Source organism: Solenopsis invicta, chromosome 3 (assembly GCF_016802725.1).
Source record: "Solenopsis invicta isolate M01_SB chromosome 3, UNIL_Sinv_3.0, whole genome shotgun sequence".
Lineage (NCBI taxonomy): Eukaryota > Metazoa > Arthropoda > Insecta > Hymenoptera > Formicidae > Solenopsis > Solenopsis invicta.
The window spans coordinates 22810044-22830693 of record NC_052666.1 but is presented as its reverse complement, the minus strand read 5'-3'; the positions used below and the strand labels follow the sequence as shown (position 1 = coordinate 22830693).

The 20650-nt window shown below is 34.1% G+C and overlaps 1 protein-coding gene across 5 annotated transcripts in view; it reads left to right on the top strand.

The window, feature by feature from the left end:
- LOC105194273 (zwei Ig domain protein zig-8) overlaps window positions 1-20650 on the top strand; it is a 170657-nt gene that overhangs the window by 92429 nt on the left and 57578 nt on the right. For 2 of the 5 annotated variants that reach the window (XM_026137247.2, XM_026137248.2), the window contains exon 3: window positions 14651-14696. The exons of 1 other annotated variant lie outside the window; for it this stretch is intronic. The gene's annotated coding sequence lies outside the window, so the exon portion shown is untranslated. Of the gene's footprint in view, window positions 1-10296; window positions 10524-10615; window positions 10716-14486; window positions 14506-14650; window positions 14697-20650 lie in introns of those variants that run through there. 2 more of the 5 variants (XM_011159121.3, XM_039446447.1) reach the window with 2 other exon arrangements.

The following is a 20650-nucleotide window of genomic DNA, read 5'->3' as shown; positions in this document are numbered from 1 at the left end:
ACGAGCACGCGCGTTTCAGGACACTGAGCAGCATACACTGATATATAAGCAGCATCTCGTATAACAAGCAGTAATAATTTTATACTGTAATATGAAAAATATTATCTTTGCCATTTTTTCGTCTCCTAAGTTGCTTGTCGTGATACAACGTGAATAAAAATGAAATGGAATACAAAATCTGGAAACTTGAAAATCAATTAGTCAACAATGATTAATCAATTAAAAGTCAACCAACAGAATTATAAGATTTTTTACAATTGCTTTAATTTTATTTCAAAATTTAATATTTATAAACTTTGCTTTTTATTTCATCATATTCAAACAACTTTCAACCTCTGAGTGTGTATGTGCATATATCTACGCAATATCTATTGATTTTATACATTTCATTCAATATATTGTAAAAATTGCAAATATATCAGTCAGCTTGCTTTCAACACTGCCTTTTTCGAAGGCAGTGTTGAAAGCGAGCTCCTTTCCCACCCTGAATGATAAGCGTCTTATTACTCCACACCACAGAGCGATCTACAGAGCGATCTAGACATAAATACGACCCTTTTCACAGTGTAACGGGCTTCTTTAAAGAGAGCCGTCGAAAAAAATCGGGAAGGAAAGAAAATACGATACCACGGCGGACATACTATTCCACCCTATCTGTTCATGTGCCGGAATAAGAATCGACCGCAAAAATATCTCGTCTCACGAAAGAGGCCCATTTCCCAAGACAACGTCCGGTAGAGTTGCTTTCGTTATAGAGGAACGTCGACGAAGCGAATTGGGTCGGCGTTCTTTCGACGATCGATGCCAGGTTATGCTCAGGCGTCGTTGCACTAAAGGAAGTTCAAAGTTCATACGGATGTCGCAGGCGCGTCCTTAGAGACTAGAGTATTGCCGTAAGATTGTCATGTAACCGTTGTCATATAAGGCAGCTCAATCTGAGTTGCGAATCTGAAACGGTCCGAAAAACGGCTAAACTCATGCAAGACGCAATCTCGACAATGTTGATACCGAGATGGTTTCCTTTTGTCGAAGATAACGCAGTTCCCGTGAGGATTGCTTGTAGCAGCCATAATCATATAGATGAGAAATCGCGTGAAGAAACAAGGATCGGAACAGAGGGATCAGCACACGTACAACGCAATCTTGGCATTTACAAATAACACAGTATGCAAATTTTACATTAAATTTTGTTCAAGAAAACGCAACAACTTTTTTAATGTATTTTGAAATGCTAAGTTCGAATAAAACGTGCCACCAAGGTAAAATGTTAAAATATAGCATGTCGAATATAGCACTGTTTGATTAACTATAGTGATATTATAATGTGTGTCATCGTTCCTTAAAAAAAATATTGCATAAAGCTATTGTTATAATTTATATCATAGCGTAAAAATATCAAAAAGATTGTATATAAAACGGACTTTCTGCTAGGTTCAATAAAAATTCCAATAAAATGGTACTACACTAAGAAAAAAAATTTGTTCACTGAAAAAAATTTTTATGTCCAGGTAAACATATTTATTCTAATATCATTTCCTTAATAAAGAAATATTTCTTGCGTTTAAAAATAAATTATTTAATATTAGCTAATATTTATTTTAATCGAAGAAAGAATTTAAATATAAAAAAATTTTTTTCAGTGTATATATGTTGTGAAAAAAATGTCTCGATTCAGATTTGGCGTCGAAAATTAAGAATTAGTCGCTTCTATACGCTCTTGCACAAAATCTTGTAAGCTAATATAATTTGCATATGGATAATTAGAAAATCAAATTAAGGATTGTGCAAGAAATAAATTCTCATTAGAAAATCGCTTTCAGACAAAAGTGAGGAAATTTAGTATAAAGAAATAAAAGTTCGCCGTTCTCTTTTAATCTTCAATCTCTTAAGTTATAACTGGTTTCTTCCAGACATAATTCTTCCAGAAATTCTCCCAGGCATAATTCTCGAATAATAAAAATTTGAGATTTAGTCAAATCGCTTTACATAACATAACATATTTCTCTTTCGCGCCATCGAAAGCTTTATGTTTTCACAACGGCAAAGCAACATATTACAAAAGCTTTGCCGGGAACAGAATTTGACATTTTCATGTTTTAAATCTAACTTCGATGATGGGATTTCATTTACTGCGCTTATTACATCTACAGAATTCGCGGTTGTGTATGCGCAAGGCGAATACATGTCGCTTGAGTTCGCTCACACAGAGGCTGGCAAAGAGCCACGCGAAGAGACTCGCGGAATTCTCGTGGGAGGCTAGAAGTAAAAGCAATTGCTCCACGGTACGAAGAAGTCGCGTCTTATTTCTGCTACAGGCACGCCCACGGAAAGTCGGACGACCCCCTGAGAAGAGCTTATTATCCGTTACGAACCATCGCGAGGTGAACGAGTAGTGCCGGTGACGAAAAATGAAACACGAAGAGAATCGGAAGTGAAAGAGCCTGGAAAGGAAACGGGCTAAAAGAAAATAGAACGAGAAGGCGGAAAGAAAGGCAGAAAAGAAAGGAAGAAGAAACGTGGTGGAAAAGAAAGAGCAAAGGAAAGGAGCCCTCGACATTGTCATCGCCCTTCCAGACGTCGACCTGTTCTACTTCGTGTTTCTCCAAATTCCCCGGATTCACGCTGCAAAATTACTTCTCGACAGAAGCACACGTAATGCTCAAGTGGGTAACCGGTAACCGTTAAAGCTGGCAGACGATGACGCGGAAAAGAAGAATATAATGATTTAGTCGCGTACTTATGCAGCGCATTATTTCTCCTCGATGCGACGACGATGCATTAGGCAAATGGGATGTAAGACGATTAGAGAATTACCAAACCGAGAAATTTAATTATCTAATCGACGTTTTCTGCGTTGTAAAGTGAAACAGCCATTTATAATGGTTTTTAAAAAGTATAAGTAGAACATTGTTAATTACACATTGAAAAAAGAATTTGATAACTATTACCTAATTTAATAATAGTTGCCAAATCTTCTTTTTTCAATGTACTAAAAATTTGTAGTAATTATTACCAAAGCTAATAGTTATCAAATCTTTCTTCAGTACACGTATAACATTAGGTATAAATATACTGTTAAATTTATAGTGTCGAATTCTACCCAATTTACTTTTCATCATTTTTATAGGTATTCATTACTCCTATTTCATATGTCGTCAATTTAACTAGAACAAAGAAGTTAAACAAGTTATACGAACGTTACATTTGAATCTAATTTAATTTATTATTTACTAGGTGCATACGTTAATATACGGACACAACTAACTTTAAAACTCATCAATTTAACCACAGAAATAGGTTGATTAGATAAGGTTGTTCCTTTACATATTTTGTGTTAAAATAATCAATTTCAACCAACATAAAAGTTAAAAATAATAAAATGTTATTTAACTCACGGAATTGGTTTAAATTTAATTTTTTAATAATTAACATTGTACAATTCTTAAAAATAATATAATGTATATTTTAAAGGATGTGTGTTGTCGTCGCTCTTTTAGACGTCGAGCTGTTCTACTTCGCGTTTCTTCAAATTCCCGGATTCACGCTGAAAAAATTACGACTTCTCGACAGAAGCACACGTAATGCTAAGTGAGTAACCATTAAGGCCGGAAAACGTTGACGCGGAAAAGAAGAGTATAATGATTTAGTCGTGTACTTATACGGCGCATTATTTCTCCTCAATGCCATGTCGTGCATTAAATAGATGAGCATGAGTGAATTAGAGAACTACCAGACCGAGAAATTTAACTGTCTAATTGACGTTTTCTGCGTCGCAAAATGAAACATTTATGAAACGTTTATATCGGTTTTTCTAAATGTACAGCTTTTGTGTAACATTAAGTATAAATACGATTCTTGTGAAAATATTATATTGTACCTACATTTTTAAAAGATAAATTTTTTATAAGGAATAGTAGAATTACTAAGTGCTTACATTTTTGCGTAATTGTTGAGAAAGTAAATAGATTAAGATTCACATTTACATATTACATTTTCAAGATTAAGAAAGTACTATTATCAAATAAAAAATTAATTGTATAATATTGAACGATTATTTCTTAAAGAAAATAATCTTTAAAAATTTAAAGTATAAAAATAATTAGCAATCACATAATATATTGTTTTTCTTGCAAATACGTATTTTTTTCTTATGCATTTATATATTTATAATACGTGATAAATGATAAATAATAAATACAGACTATGCATAAATTCATTATAAATTGCAAAAATAAAAAATAAAAAATTATAGAAAATATATGTTGCATTGGTATCACTCGATTAATTGAATCGAGAGCACAATGTTTGTTTGGAAAATAAAGCTCTCAAAATAACTGCAAAATATAGAAACTGCGATAAATACCATGAAAATCATACCGCGCTTCCTCTTGCATAATTCTTACATTTAATAATCGGCGCAAAAGGACCAGAATTATATGAGTTCTTTTGTAGTTGAAACGCATTATATAGAATCAGCGATCTTAATTCCGGCGAGAATAAGGGCGAGATCGGCGTAATTAACATATCTGTAGTAGCGAAATAGAAAAAACGAAAGAAACAGAAAGGGGCGAGTTGGAAGATGAATACACTACCGATAGTCGAAGGGGCCAAAGGGAACAAAACTGCTTGCTACGGCGAGCAAGAGATTGAAAGAAAAAAGCTGTGGAAAACGAAACGAGCAAAAAGACGCGAGGATGGCTCGGTGTCATTGTCGTAGTTCTTACCGGCCATATAAAACGATCTATTCTTCCTTTCCGAATTTTTGCGATCTAAAAATCTTAAAGATTTTCAAACAACCACAAATATCGGAAGTGAAGTGAAGTTACTACTAAGCGGTAATATCGACAAGGGAATATCGACAAAGATGTAATATATAGGACACTCGCCATATTATGTACATACGTATATTACAAAGAAAGCGTCCTCTATTTTTGACTCGCTATTTCTTACTTTTACCATAACTTTTATAAAGTGGAGTTAACATTTATAAAGTTGTTCCTATCACTTGTCTTTAATTAACTTCAATGATGCATTTTGAATTCTACAATTTAAAATAGAAGATAAAACTCACCGGTGCGATGTGCAACAGCGGAGTTGTAACTACGTTGTAATTTCGTCAATCTATAATACAAAAATAAAATCCAAATTATAACAATAACTCAAAGAAATTAATATTCAAATAACTCAAAAAGTAATAATATTTATTACGTGTATATTATTGATATGCAAATTGATATGCAATAAATGCTACGAAGATAATGACATAATTTTTGAAAAAATAATCAAAATCATCTCAAAATTAATTATTTTAAAAAAATTTAATTATTTCGTTTATTTAAAATTCATTTCGTTTATTTGAAATATCTCAAAAAGTAATTATAAATACTGCGTGTCAGATCTTATTCATACATTATAAACAGATATTTAACAAGCCAACAAAATATACAATTTTTGAAAAAAATATTTTTTTTTGTTATCACAAACTAAATATACTGATTTAAAAAATAATTACATAAAAAATAATTACACAAAAAATGTTCAATTATTATTAAATCAATATTCAAATATCTCAAAAAATTGTATTGTACATATACATATAATTATCTTTTTAGATATTAAAATGTCCCGGTGTTTAATCGAGCTGAAATTTGGCACGGATTATTTTTTTGTAGCTCAGAACCATTTTGGGAATGCCGCGGAAAAAAATTTAAAAGTTAAAAAGCAAAAATCACACTAATATATATAGACAGATAGAAAATATTTTCTCCCAATTATACAATTATCTCATAAAATATTTGTTTGCAGATGTTTTACAAAATATAATTACATAATGAAAAAAAAACTTTTAAAATATATAGATAGTTATAAAGTTTCATAGATATATGATTTTCTCTAATTCTTGGCACGGTCTATTCATTGAACGTAAAACGAAAATAAAATACTAATAGCGCTTCAAATGTGAATCGCGACAAAACGAATAATGTAATGAATGGTAGAGATAATAAATAGGCAGGGTTGAAAACGTTACCTTAAGAAAGTAACAGTGTTACAAGTAATGCTTTACTTCCCAGCCTTGTAAATAAGTTAACGAAATACTTGCCTCAGAGTTGCTCCGCCGTTGCCTGATACCACCCAGGCCTCCACCTCCTCTCAGTTTAGGGCTCCTCCATTGCTACTTCCTTCCGGTAGTCGCGCAACACTCGCGAAAATAGGGTTAATTACGCGCGCGCACTAATCAGCAGTGCACGACGATCGCGCGTGTACTTTACACGGCACTCCTAACATTAATCGCACGCGACGTGCACTTTATCACTTTACGACGGAAGACTGTAACACGAGAGAAGAAAGACCGCACAGAGTTTAAAACCGTACGGAGTTTATTACGATTTACGACCGTACTTATCGTTCGTCATGGCGCCACGCAAATCGGAGTCGTACTGCTTCATACGCGCGATGCTGCATTAATAACCAAAAAATCGAAGATTTCGTAATGCTACCAACTTCGCTCCGAATACCGCGCAATCCGTAAAGTGATGCTACTGAGAAAATCGGGTTAAGAACCACTTCGATCAATTCCGATTAACTTTAATCGACAATTAACTCAATTGGCAGAATTATCAACAAAAAGAAATTAAAACAGTTATTAGAACGAGATGGAACGTGCTCTTATTTTCCCGTGTTCTCTATCCACATTTGATTGATCATAATATTAAATATATATCCAAAGAAAAGTTACCTACGTTTAAATCGACGAAATTGTTTCTTTAACATTGCTTTTTAAGTTAATAAGTAAATAAAAATATGTTTGAGGAAAATAAAAATTTAATTGATTTCAAGAAATGACGTTATTAGCCTTTTCTAAAGTAAATAAATTGTTCACATTATTTGTTTAATTTAAATAAATAATTTTTTAATTGAGAGAAAGTACTGAACGTAAGAAATAATTTAAATATTCTGGTTTTAAAAACATGTTTCTTTTGTTTAAAAAAAGATTTACATTTGCACAACCAAACTATTTTTTGAATTCTATTAAAAAAGATAAAAAAAAATTTCTTCAAAGAAACTTTTCTTTAACCATATAACAATGCACATTTTTCTTTCAAACAAATATTTTTTACTTAAAGAAACTTTTCTCCAGGTGTATTTTATAATTTTAACAAAGACAAAGTTATTCAATTTTTATTATTTAATAAATACAAATTGTTGGCAACGTTATACAGTAAAAAACATTTTGTATTTATGTTAAAATCAACCTTTGTTAAAATTTTTAATTAAATTTTCAACATACCAAAGTATTAATTTAACATAATGTGATTATTACATAAATATTTACTGTTAAATTAATATTTATAAATTCAACAATTTTGAATATTAAAATAACACAATTTATTGCTTAATAAACAAGTAGCATAAAAAAATGCAGTTTTAAAACATAAATTCTGAGATTATTGAATAAAATGTACGTGTCAACAATCAATAAACATTACATAAATGTTAATTTTAATGAAGAAATATGCATTCATAATTTGTTTTCACATCGTATCAAAGTGTTTATTTTTGTGTTAATTTTTTACATAATATTTATATCATTGTTTAACATTCATCATTTTCATCTATATAATAATTAAAATAAATAATAACGTGTCAATAAAAAAATAAATTTAAATCAGTTTTATTTCGATTTACCTTCTTATTCTATTATTTTTTATTTTTTACTTTTAATAAATAACATTTATTTATTGAAATTTATTATATAATAAAATTATAAATATTATTTAAAATTATTAAAATTATAAATATTTATGATTTTATTTTTTATTTTTAATAAATAAGATTTGATTCTTTTTTCAATAAATTATTAATAGAATAATTATAAGTAAATAAATTAACACAAAAATTGGAATGAACCGTTTAGGAAATGCGATGTTAAATATAATATAAATTCTCCAATTAATTACCTATCAAGTTAATCGTCAATTAAAATTAATCGGAATTGATCGAAATGACCCTTAAAGATTGAGGCGAGAGGCGCGATAATACCATTAAAATATGTGCAAGCAAAAATTGGCGCGATATCACCACGAGCGAATTCCGCGAAATGCGTGTGTGTTATTAATAAACGACATATCGCAACATTTTCCCTCGCGCGAAACGAGCGCATTACTAGGCGCTCTACATTTCAAAGGTATTCGATAAATTACATTAAATCGAAAAAGCATGTTGCGTGCGACGCGATGCACGCTCAAATCCAATTGTCATTAAAGAAACAATTATCACGCGCAAATGTCAAAGTGAAACGATAAATTATAGCACCCGGCTTCTACGGTTTCCACGGTCAAACGAACAAGCCGCGCGAAATATCTGTTTTCAACAAACAAACCGTACCACCTACGATACATTTACGAGTAATTAATTTATTCGCGTGAAGTAAGGCGATCGCCCCTTCTACCCCTTCTACCTCTTCTACCTCTGCTACCTCTGTCGAGCATCAGAACCGTCGACAACCGACACGGGGAAACATGATACGACTTCAAAAGTTACTCGATGCGGTATGCGGCCCGAAAAGTTCGAGAGTGAGGTTAGCGCGAGACGTTCTTTCCGTAACACACTAGAGAATCTAGAGATTACGTTTACCTCCGACGATAAACATTCTCGCAAGGTGTAGTGTAAGCGTTATAGTCTCTAATCGTCCGTGCAAACGTGTCACGAGGGATAATAGCACGAAGCGGTACTCGCCAGCTCAAGCTGCGTCGCGTCATCCGCACGGTAGCCTGGTCATAGCGCGAATGGCGCAATACGACACGACGCGGCGCGGAGCAGCGCGGAGCGGAGCGAAGCGGCGCGACGCTGTCCTTGGGACGCCTTGGGTGTGTATGTGCATACACAAGCGCGCTCGGTAAATCGCGGTAAGAGTTCATTCTACAGTAGCGTAAGTACAGTGGTATGTTCCTTTTTACCAACGCGGATTACCTTCAATCTCGGCTTAACTTTCCTTTTATCTTTTTCTGGAATCTAGAAAATTCCAGAATGTTCTAAAAAAAAACTGAGATTAAAGTTACGTCGACTGCTGTCCCGTCGGCTACTAGTCCATCGCCCATCGGGCTCCTCGCCGCACGATTGTCGGAGTCGAGCTTTCTGTGGATCCATTTACCGCGATAAACGGGATATGAAATCGCGATCCACCGCACGTCCGCCCGCCATCGCCAGCGTCGCCTCAATGCTAGGGTAGCGCCGCGGTGTCGCCGAATTGACACGAACGATCCCGAAACGTTACGAATCTACGATCGGTAATGCGTGCTATTTCCAGGAAGAAATTTTTTTCCAAGAAAAAATGTGCACATCGCAGCTTTTTGATTTACTTTGATTTATTTGCAGTTAACTCCGCTGTTCGTTTCGAACTTTTACTATACGATCGTATTGTTCGACTCGATTATTTATTTATATAGCGTTTATTCGAGAAACTCATTCTAAAATTCTAATTCCTATTCCTAATTTTCTTTTTCCACTGAGAATTCACTATTTTTTACAACTTTTTGATCACATTGAGTGCTCGTTAGCGATGTGTACATTTTTTCCTGGAAAAAATTTTTTCCCTGGAAAAAGTGCACACGTTATCGATCGATGATCCGTGACATTTCGAAATCGCTCTGTGTCAATTCGGCGCCGCGCCGCGCCGCGGTCTGAGAATGAAGTATCGCGAACGGCGGCGGGTGGGCGTATGATGGCGTATGACGGATCGCCGATCGATTTCGTGTCGCGTTACTCGCGTTTTGTCGCGATAAATCCGCAGGAAACTCGATTCCGACACACGTGTGATAATCGTGCGACGAGGAGCCGCCGCGACATCCGTATTTCGGCTGCCGACGAGCGACGGGACAGCAATCGAGAGACTTCTGTGGTAGAGCGGGTAGGCATTTCGGGGGGTGCGGACGGAAGCCGTGCGAACTCTGTTTATCTCTCGCCGCGTGTCTCGCAGTCACAGTTCGCGAGTGTTTGTGTACAGTGATACGGAGCGAATGAGTGTTACGTACGGTGACGATCGTCCTGAGACGTATGTATTGACTCTTCGCCGTGCGCCAGGCGACAGACGCGAGTAAGGTGACCGCCATATGTTCGTTTCGCAAGGGACGTTTTCCCGCCCGATTCACGTTGACGTCAACGAGTCTCTCTCGCCGCGAACTTCGTGCCGTTCGTACGCGTATTACTTCGCGTGACATCATCAATGCCAAACGGCTCGTTTTTGTAACGTAGTTACTTCCGAATTTTTCGTACGTAACAGTGAAACGAATGTTCTGTCGAAATGTCGATCTACGCATTCGTATCTGGATCATATCCTCTCGCGATCGTGTATTCTTTTCGCTACGTGGTGACGTCGTTTCGCCGTTAACAAAGTGTTGCTTTGATAATTACCACGCGATTGTAATTAATCTCTCGTTCGCGAGTGTTATTGTGGTGTGCATTGACGGAATGTGAAAGGAGGCAGAAGCCCGGCGGGCATCGGGCAACGATAAAACAATCCTGTGGTAACATGATATTAGTTTTATAATGTTAATTGTGTTGTTTGAGCGCTAACCTAACCTAGATTTTGTATTTGTGTGTTTTACTGGACTTGCAGGTCAACGTGGCGTTAGGACTCCGCTGCTGTGCGTTGTGATGTCAGTGAATGAGAAGAAATCAACGCTTATCTTACAATTAGATTGGAATAACGAATCTGTGTAAGATATTTATGCAACTGTATATTTTGCATATTAAGTTAGAAACGTTACAAATATAAAATTTTATAGATTGAAGATGAATGAGTTAGAATAACATACACTAAAAAGGAAGTTATTAACTCGACTAAATTTTTTAACTCAATTTTTTTACTGTTTAAGCATTTATGTATTTGATTCAAATGTGTTAAATACTTCAACTTTAGTTTAAGCATTTAGGCCACTGTCCGATTCGCGCTCAAACTGTTATTGGCTTCATTCTATTCTGGTTTATGCTTAATGAACCATAGAGACCAATAGCACTGTGAATCCAACCATAGCCTTAGACAGATATCTTAACAGCTCTCAACTCGCTAACTTATTGCTCAATAACTCACTTTGCAGGGTAGACAGTCATGTTTTTCTTCCAAATTCTTTCATTTTTAGTGAAAATGCATCGAATGAGTACATTTTCATTAAGATTTTGAAGTGAGGCTCTTATCCTAAATAATTACCTGAAACTCTTTTCAGAAGTACTTAGAAAGTCTATATTTTTTCTCAAAATTTTTTATACAGTTAATGAAACGTTTTAAGAATTCTAAAATTTTGTTTTATAATGTTTTACGAAATGTTATAAAATCTAAAAAAGTTACAAGTAGTTTTTAGAAATTTCAGAATAAGAAATCTTAAAATATTTCAGAATTCATGTATGAAAAATTCTGAGAGAAGATGTAAACTTTCTGTGTACTTTGAGTATTTCTGAAAAATGTTCCAATTTGTATAAAAATTATGAGAAAAGTTTTTTTCATCAAGATTTACATGCAAAAAATTGAAAAATAGTTTGCTGTTTCACACGTTATTACAATATTTAACTTTTAACTAATAACAAATTTATAAGTCTTTTTACATGCTGCAAAAGTTATGATTTAAACAACCCAAATCATATAGCTTTTGAAAATATTGAATTTATGAATTTAAATAATTTAATTAATAATTTAAAATAATTAAAATGTGGATTATTAATTATAACACTTATTTTAATGGTAATTTATTGAACAAGTAACTAAATACTTAATAATTAATAAATTATAATAATGGAAAGATAAAAATATCGAAATAAAATTGGCTTGAATTTATTTTTACAATTGACAAATGTTTTTATTTATATCAATTATTAGTTTTATCACTTATCAATCTTATATTAATATTGTTTTGTGTAATAAAATTTATGGTACTATAATTTAAATAAATTGGTAGATTTTATAAAAATATCGATTTAATCTTCCAATATAATTTTAAATTTGTATCTGTAAATACAATGAAGTAAAATATTCTACAATGAATTTTTATTTATGAAAATATAAAAATTCAATATAAAATTACATGATTACATTATCGACTAAATAATTTCATCAAAAGTTAACATCAGTTCTGCCTGATTTTTTTAAGCACTCGCACAACAAGATAAAACCTTTTAAATTGTTGTCTGTATTATGTATTTCTTATTTCCTTTGTATTTGTATCCGTAAATGTTACTTGTATTAAATTAAAATGTAAATTGATGGTATAAGGGGTATAATTTAGATGACCGAACGCATTCAGTAATTCTTTATAATTGTATCTTACAATACTTTACAATCTACAGTACTTTACGACTACATTTACACTGTTGTAGTGACTATAATGAACGATAGCCATTACTGTATACACAATCAAACCGTCATGTAGGTCACAAGGTATACTAGGTATACAAGGTCAGCTGGGCAAGTGCGCTATCATTCGTACGTCGCAGTTCGAACCAGCCCGGGTGAACCGCTCTGCGCTCCATTAACTTTCGGAACGCAATCGTGGCAAGTGTATTATTCGGTACGACTCTGCCAGTAACTCGTGCGCAACGCTTTATAACGGTATTTTCGACGAAAGTAAAGTATTTTTAACGTTACTAAAAAACCTAGGTTTTCTCGTCATGACCCTTTCGATTAAAAACGCGAATTGTATCACTACCAAATCTGCAATTTGATTAATGAAAAATCTTTGCATATTGAATTTATTAATGTTACACGTATTATTAATAATACACACAGTACATCCTAACTAACACCGAATTAAGTTATACAATTGTTGTAATTTTCAACTCAACCATATATCTATTATATAACGAGTGTGTTATGTAATCATTATACTGTTGAGTGGGAAATTATCACTAACACTTTTATAACTAACTGTAACTTGGTGTTTTTTGGGATGTATTTCATGGGATTCGTTCGCTTAAAATATATTATACAAAAATTTGTGCATTTTAAGATAATTCATTTCGCTCACGATTAATTTGATTTTATCGCTTTATCGGTGCATTTTATCGGATGCGCGCAACATTGAGGCAAAGTTGGCAACATTATCGTCGAATTTTTAGTAATACAATATCATTTTTAGTAATATAATATTTATTGAATTTTTATTAATATAATATCGCAGATATGAAATAAAGAGAGTGCGAAGTCATGCCTATTGCTGATTTTAAAGTTTCAAAGAATAAAAAGCTTCTATACATTTATGTATCATTTATTAATGATTCATAGGATTTGTCTGTTCAATATATATCAGATGTCAATTTCGCTTACATATTTGAAAACGGTTTATCGCATCTCTTGACCAATGATTAATCTGATTTTACCGGTTGTTTTGATTTATGGATTACGCATCAGATCGAAGTTGACAGCAATTCTCTTAGAATTATTTTGCGGCATGGACATAGGATGTCCATGTTTCGCGGTCAATGTAATGACTACTATTCACCTGACGTTGCATGCATTTCATTCTTTGATTGATCAATCACTAAAATTCTTTGGTCAATCAAATGCTTTGAAGCATTTATGGTGCCAAGTGAACCATAGTTAATGTCACGCGTATGGTGGTACCGGTGGTACACACGTCTAAGTTAAGTGGCGCATTTCAGCAAAGAGTACGATCGTAAATGCTGTGTGCGTTTCGTCGTGTGAACGTTCTTTTCATGTCACAAAATGATAAACGTGTTGCGTGCAATTAACGTCAGAAGTATCGTACAAAGGACACGATCATATATCCACATATACTACTGATTAGTAGACGCGCGTAATTAATCCTGTTTTCGCGAATGTTGTGCGACTACCGGGAGGAAGTAGCAATTGATTAATCTATCCTAACTTTAGAAGAGGAGGAGGAGGCATCGGGCAACGATAGACTTTTGATAATCATAATTCATTATTTATTATCTTTTTTCTTGGAATTATTTATTTATCTAAGAATTAAAAAAAATTAATATTTATACGAAGCTTCAAAGGCACGCTCATCTCTCGATTTACGTGGTACTTTTAATATACGTGATTTTTATTTACGCGGTACAAATACTACCTCCATTTACGCGGTATTTTATATGCAATATCATTTTTTATGCGACTTTTTACGCGGTCAGAAAGTATATATCAATGGTATTTATTGAATATGTTTTGAATATATATTGAAATTATTTTATATCATTGAGCCAAACGTTCTTATTTAGTGTACTTATTACATCGATTGTTAGCTTTGGAGTACTGACAGCTGACAATCGACGAATAAAATTTAAATTTGTTTTTTTAACTTTCATTATTGTTTTTGTGCAAATATGTGAAAGGAATATTTTTACAATATCGATGTTTCTTCTCGTTTTTTTTTTTATTTTTTTTATTTTTTTATTTATTAGCAGATTCCATTTATACGCGATTCACAGCCGCGCAAAAAGAAACCACGGAACGGATAATTTGCATTAATCGAGGATTTACTTCACATAAATTCAGTAAATATATTTTAAAAGCTACTTTTCAGAAATTATGTAATTATCTTGTAAAATTTGCAAGATACGAATAAAATGTTTGCTAGATATTTTAATATTCATTTTTTTGGTCATTTTTTTGCTATAATTTGGATTTTGTATGTTACAGATTGAGTTACAATGCAGTTACTACTTCGTTGCTACACATCATATCCGTGAGTAACATTATTCCTCATTTTATATCAGGGAAACGCAATTAGAATTTTGGCCGGCCAACATGTGAAATTTAAGATTACATCGCGAGTTTGTTTTTAAAGGGAAGAATTTTCTCTTGTAACGTTTGTTATTCAGAAAAAACACTTCGATAACAGATAATTCATAAAGTTAAAAAAACAATTTGACGTTATGCACTAATAATTCAGTTTATTTTTCATTTTCTCTGCGGATCAAGATTGGACGTTGCGGGGCGGATTTAGACCATAGATTGCCAGTTGCGTATTCTTGTTTTGTGTTATACGCAACTCAAAGTTTATTTATTATTATTGAAAGTATTTAAAAAGAAATAACAGGAAAAATTTTACACACTTATAAATAGATTTAATATATAACTTATATTAACTTATATTAAATCCATTGTTAAAAAGAACTGAAAAAATACACTCGAAAAAAAAAAACAAAATAGTTCTACTGACTATAATAAAATAAAGAAAATTTAACAGGTAATTAGTTTTTTATAAAATCATAACAAAAATAATTTTGAAAAGTATCGTTACAATAACAAATGTTGGATATTAATATTATTTTAGTAATTATTAAATAGAAAATTGAAGAAAAATGTCATTTTAGCTGTGCATTGTGAAATTGCAGTAAAAAAAATTAATAAATTGGAAGGACAGAGGCGAATCATTGAATGCCGAGGTCGCCTAAATCATATTTCTTAATCTTTATATTTTTACTTAATGTAATGAAATGTAGTGTAATAATTAAATAGTGAAATATCTATAATATAATTTATATAGTTCTACACTTAATGAAATAAGCTATATAAATTATATATTTTTGGTTTATATTTTCTGCACTTTTATGTCAATAATATATTTTTTAATTTTAATTATTTTTTATATTACTATTTATGATTTGTTCTCTATTCTAGCATATTTATTACATTTGATTTGATTAACGTTAATAATCAGATCAAATGTCATTTGATTTGATTAACGTTAGTAATCAGATATTTGATTAACGTTAGTAATTCATTGAAGAAAAAATCAAATATGTAATAATTACTAAATAGCAATAATGAAAAGATGACATCGTCGAAATAAAACTGGATTGAATTTATTTTGCAATTGACATTTTTGTTTATATCAATTAGTAGTTTTATTATTATCACTTATCAATCTTACAGTAAATTAATTTTATTTCTTGTAATAAAAACTATAGAAACTACAATTGTGGCGCTACAGTTTAATAGATGATAACTTGTGGTTTTATAAAAATATCGATTTAATTTTTATAATAGTTTTAAATGTGTACAATAAAGTGAAAACGTTCTACAATAAATCTTTTATAAAAATTAAAAAACTCAATTTAAAATTACATGATTATTTTATCAGCTAAATAAATTGATCAAAAATTGACATCAGTTGTATTTGATTTTTGTAAGTATTAATAACAAGCACAAAACTAGATAAAACTTATTTTTAAAATTGTGATCTCTATTATGTATTTTTTATTTACTTTATATTTTATTTAAATGTTGCTTATATTAAATAAAAAAATATATATATATATTAATGAGATATGATTTAGGCATTTGGTGACTTTTTTCTGTTTTTCTAATTTATTAATGTTTTTTATTGCAATTTCACAATACACAGCTGAGATGATATTTTTCTTCAATTTTCTATTTGCTACAATTTGATGCTATTTTTTTCCTTTGAATTTAGTGAATAGCAGAACAGAGAAAATTCTATATGATACGTATATATATTTACATAGCATACAAAGAAGAGAGAAATCTCGTATTGTACATCTTCCATTTGTATTATCGCCTAGCAACATACAGTTCTCTTCGAGTACTTAAAATCGCTAAATTTAGATCGCGAAAATTCTGTGAACAAAAAACATCGTTTTATAGCTGTAAAAATTAGGACAATGGTACAGAAGTGCATTCGCGTCTTTTTGCTCGTTCCGTTCTCCGCAGCATTTTCTGAATGCAGACCGTTCTTATCGCAATCTAACAAAATGAAGAAAATATCAAAAGCGCGTTCATCTTTGGCCTCGAGAGTTATGGACGTCGTTGCGGACGGATGCGCGTGACCTGTGATAAAAGCGCAGGTGCGATGATGAACCGAAAACAGCGACCGTTTTTCATTGCACCTAGATACAGGGAAGCGTGCAATCTGTTCCGGTGTAGCGCGTGAGTAAAATCGATTGGAAGGGATACGATGAGGCCGCGCTAACGCCAAGCTCGGGGTTCCATTAGGCGCAACGGTAACGCCCGGTGGTCCGTGCAGCGGAAACTCTCCATCGTGTAACGCACGCGACATGCACTCGCAAGCATTTCATGCTTTGATAGCAGAAAGCGCAAAAGGATTAAGTGATATTAACCCGTTAAATCTCGTAATTCTATCTGAAGCTCTTTTAAAGAGAAAATGTATCATTTTCTTCTCCCTCTCGATGAGAGTTCGCGAATCCATCTCTAATCGGAAAAGTGTCGAGAAATTTTCTGTTGTTTGAGATTAATGAATGAGTATACCTTGAGTTTTGGCAAAGAGACAAAATCTCTTACGAAACCCTTCTTTTTTTCTCCCTCTTGAACGAATATAAACGTCTTTATAAGTCACTACGGAGCAGCACGTGAGTGGAATCAACTGGAAGTTCCCAAAGCGGCTCAGCTATAATTCTCGCAATGCGAAACTTTTCCCCTTTTACCTTTTTCGTGATTAAGACGCACCGCAGCTTATTCTCTATAGATAATTGCAGATAAACACGAAATTTTGGAGAAGAAACAGAAATAAAATAGTAGATTCGTTATACATAATTGTGTACAGTTTTTATTGTCACATAACGCATTATTAATTAAATTGGTACAATTATATATTTTTAATGAAAAGATTAATTTAAATTAAATTACTATTTTGTCACTACATCAACAAATATTTTTATAAAAAAAAAATTTTATATAAAGACTGACGCTTCCTCTTTCGTCTCTCAGTTAAAGAATAAAAAAATCGATTATGTTACACGGGGAAAAAAAACGACTTTTTGCTGAAATGTCTCAAAATTTAACTAAATTTGAAAATAATTTTATTGGACCATTAAAATAATTATGAGAGATGTTGAAGTATGTTGAGCAATGCTGCAAAAAGTTTAGACATTCGAGCACAATCAATTTAACTGTCCAACAAAATTATTTTCAGATTAAACCGTGTACAGATATTGAATTTTTCCTCTTTACCTCTATTTCTCTCTTATTTGCTTTATTATTTTTTGTTACTAATGATTATCATCTCTTTTCTTTTATGTTCATAACCCCGAAGATTATGTGCGCTTTCACGCGATCGAGCGTGATGTGTGGTTACCTTTACTACCATTTCCAGTTCTTGCTTCGTAACTCAGTTATTTTATCGATAGAATCTTCAAGCATACTGACATCCCCGACCGACTTTGATAGTAAAATCACACAAATTCCTGATTGATTGGAAGCGCGCGATAAACTCGCGTAAGAGGTGGTAAGAATGAACGGTAGGCAAAGATCGATTCTTTTCATCCCCGGATAGTTAGAGCTATCGGTACGTTAGAGCCACGGCTCGAAGCGCGGCGCGTGAGTGGAATCAATTGGAAGATAGGAAGGTAACGTTGTAGCATCCAAGTAGAAGTTCCATTAAGCCCGAGCAACTCAAGAGGCAGCTCTCTTCGTACACTCGGGTAGCCTTGCGACCGAGCGACGCGTGCTCGCAGCTGCAAGACGATCAAGCAAGTTTCTTGGAACTCGGACTCCCGCGGTGCTCTCCGGGACAATGACTTGTAATTAAGGGTAAGATCGACCGCCTGATATTCCGCGATGGCCCGGAAACTACGGCGCCGGAAGCTTTGAAGCTCTCTTCTAATGGCCGACAACGATCGACTGAGTAAAAAGGGCTTAGAGTTATTTATTTCACGTGGATCTAACTCGCCCTAGCTGATTCGGCTAGGCTCGGGCCGGATGAATCGTTTGATGTAAAGTCGATTAGTTTCAAAATCCGTACCATGTACGCTTGGGGGTTATCAATTACGCGAGAAGCTCTTTACTTAATTTAATTTCTTGCCTTTGTTTTGCGACTTCTGATGAATAAGTTTCTGGTAATTGCGACCTTGCTCCCTCTACTGTAACAGAAAATCAACGGACCAGATTGCGACAATAAGAAATGAGCTCTTTCTATTTCTATAAGGAGCCAAGATATTTTAGAAATTTCCAAATCGGGAATGCGAACAATACATTTGACATTGTTCCGGCACGGAAAATGCCCTCGCATATCAGAGCACTCTTTCGGCGCGAAATTCTTTACACACAATAGGAAATTCCACAGATGTTTTAGCTTTCAACTTTTGACGGTACAAAGCGCGTCTCCGGCCACGTGCCCGTCTTTTTGCCACGCACAAAGATCCCATCGTGCGAAATCGTGGGCGCGAATCGGCTCGTTTATCCAAGTGGAACGCGAAGGGTGTGAATTGGTTCGAAGACAAGACGAAGACGTCGGAGACGAAGACGTCTTCTAGAAACGTTCGGAAACGCGAAGCTCAAGAAGTCTCTCGCGAAAAGGAGGAATTGAGAGGGAAGGCTGTACGCGGCGCGGCTGCTGGATGGAATCGCGCCGTTGGTTGTCCGACACGTGATCGGAATACTCGGGATTCGTACTCCCCTTCGAATCCTGCGTTTCCGTTGTAGCTGGGTTACGTTTCTATGTGTTCCGCTGTGTACGGAGATTGGATATAATCAAAGCGTGTATCCCGTGTCTCGACAGAGGCATCGGAACGGAACCAAACTGTGAATCAAACTGCGGCGAGGGCGAGATTCCGCAACTGATTATGATAGATCCTTTACGACGCTATCGATCGACGCGACACGATATCTCGTATTCTCGTAGCTTTACTTGGTCTTACCGCGCGCTCACAAATGAAATACGACGCCGGTTGATATTGTTTCCATGACGGAAACCAGCAATGCGAAGCAAAGCGCGTCGCGATATCGTAGTCGGAAATAAGCGAGAGGTTTTCCGGAATTCAGAGCACGCGGGGTGACGTGATAAACACCGTGAGATAGAAAATGCTGTGTCGTGGGCATTATAGCGAACGCGATAAACGGCATTTTCCTGATACGCATACACACGACGCCAATTTGCTGCCACATTTAATCGGCATAACTCGACAGTTAATTACGACGTCGGAAAGTGATATTATTGTAACCGCATTATTTATGTTGCACACTGCAGAACACTGGCGAAACTTAGCGATAAATTTCACGAGAAAATTCCGCGGACGATCTACGGTATACATACATACCATCGGAATCCTTTCGTACACTCGTCTCGAATCGTCTCGATTTGTTTCCACGTCTCTCGATTCGCTTTGCTCGGTGCCTCAGTTGCGCGAAGCTTTTACAGTGTAAATGGAGAGTGCTTTCCATCGGCAGCAAAAAACCAACGGAACAAAGTGCTTCGTGATCTGTCGGTGTATTAGATAGCCGTACGATAGCCACTGCGTATCGATCTATAAACCGCATCACTACCGTTTCGATGACTCAGCCAATCAAAGTAATGATTGATCTCCCTTCAAGAATCTTGAACTTATGAAAACAAATATCGTTGTTAAAAAATATTTGAAGTATTCCGTTTTGTTAGAAAGAAAACAGCACTTAATTATAATCCTGAAGCTCAAACAGAGAACGAATGGATGAAACGTATATCGGCACTTGATAATTGGACCGCGTAGTTAGCATTATTGAGAGTACGCGCGAGAGATCTCTTGTTTTCTACGAATATTCATTACGATATCGCGCGCTTTGCATAATACATGCAAGAGATAAGGCGTAAAAGACAATTGGCATAGCGAATTGTTATCGTTCGGTTACGACAGTAATTTCTTACGCATGCAGAAACGTATTTTACCTTAATTACAAATCTTA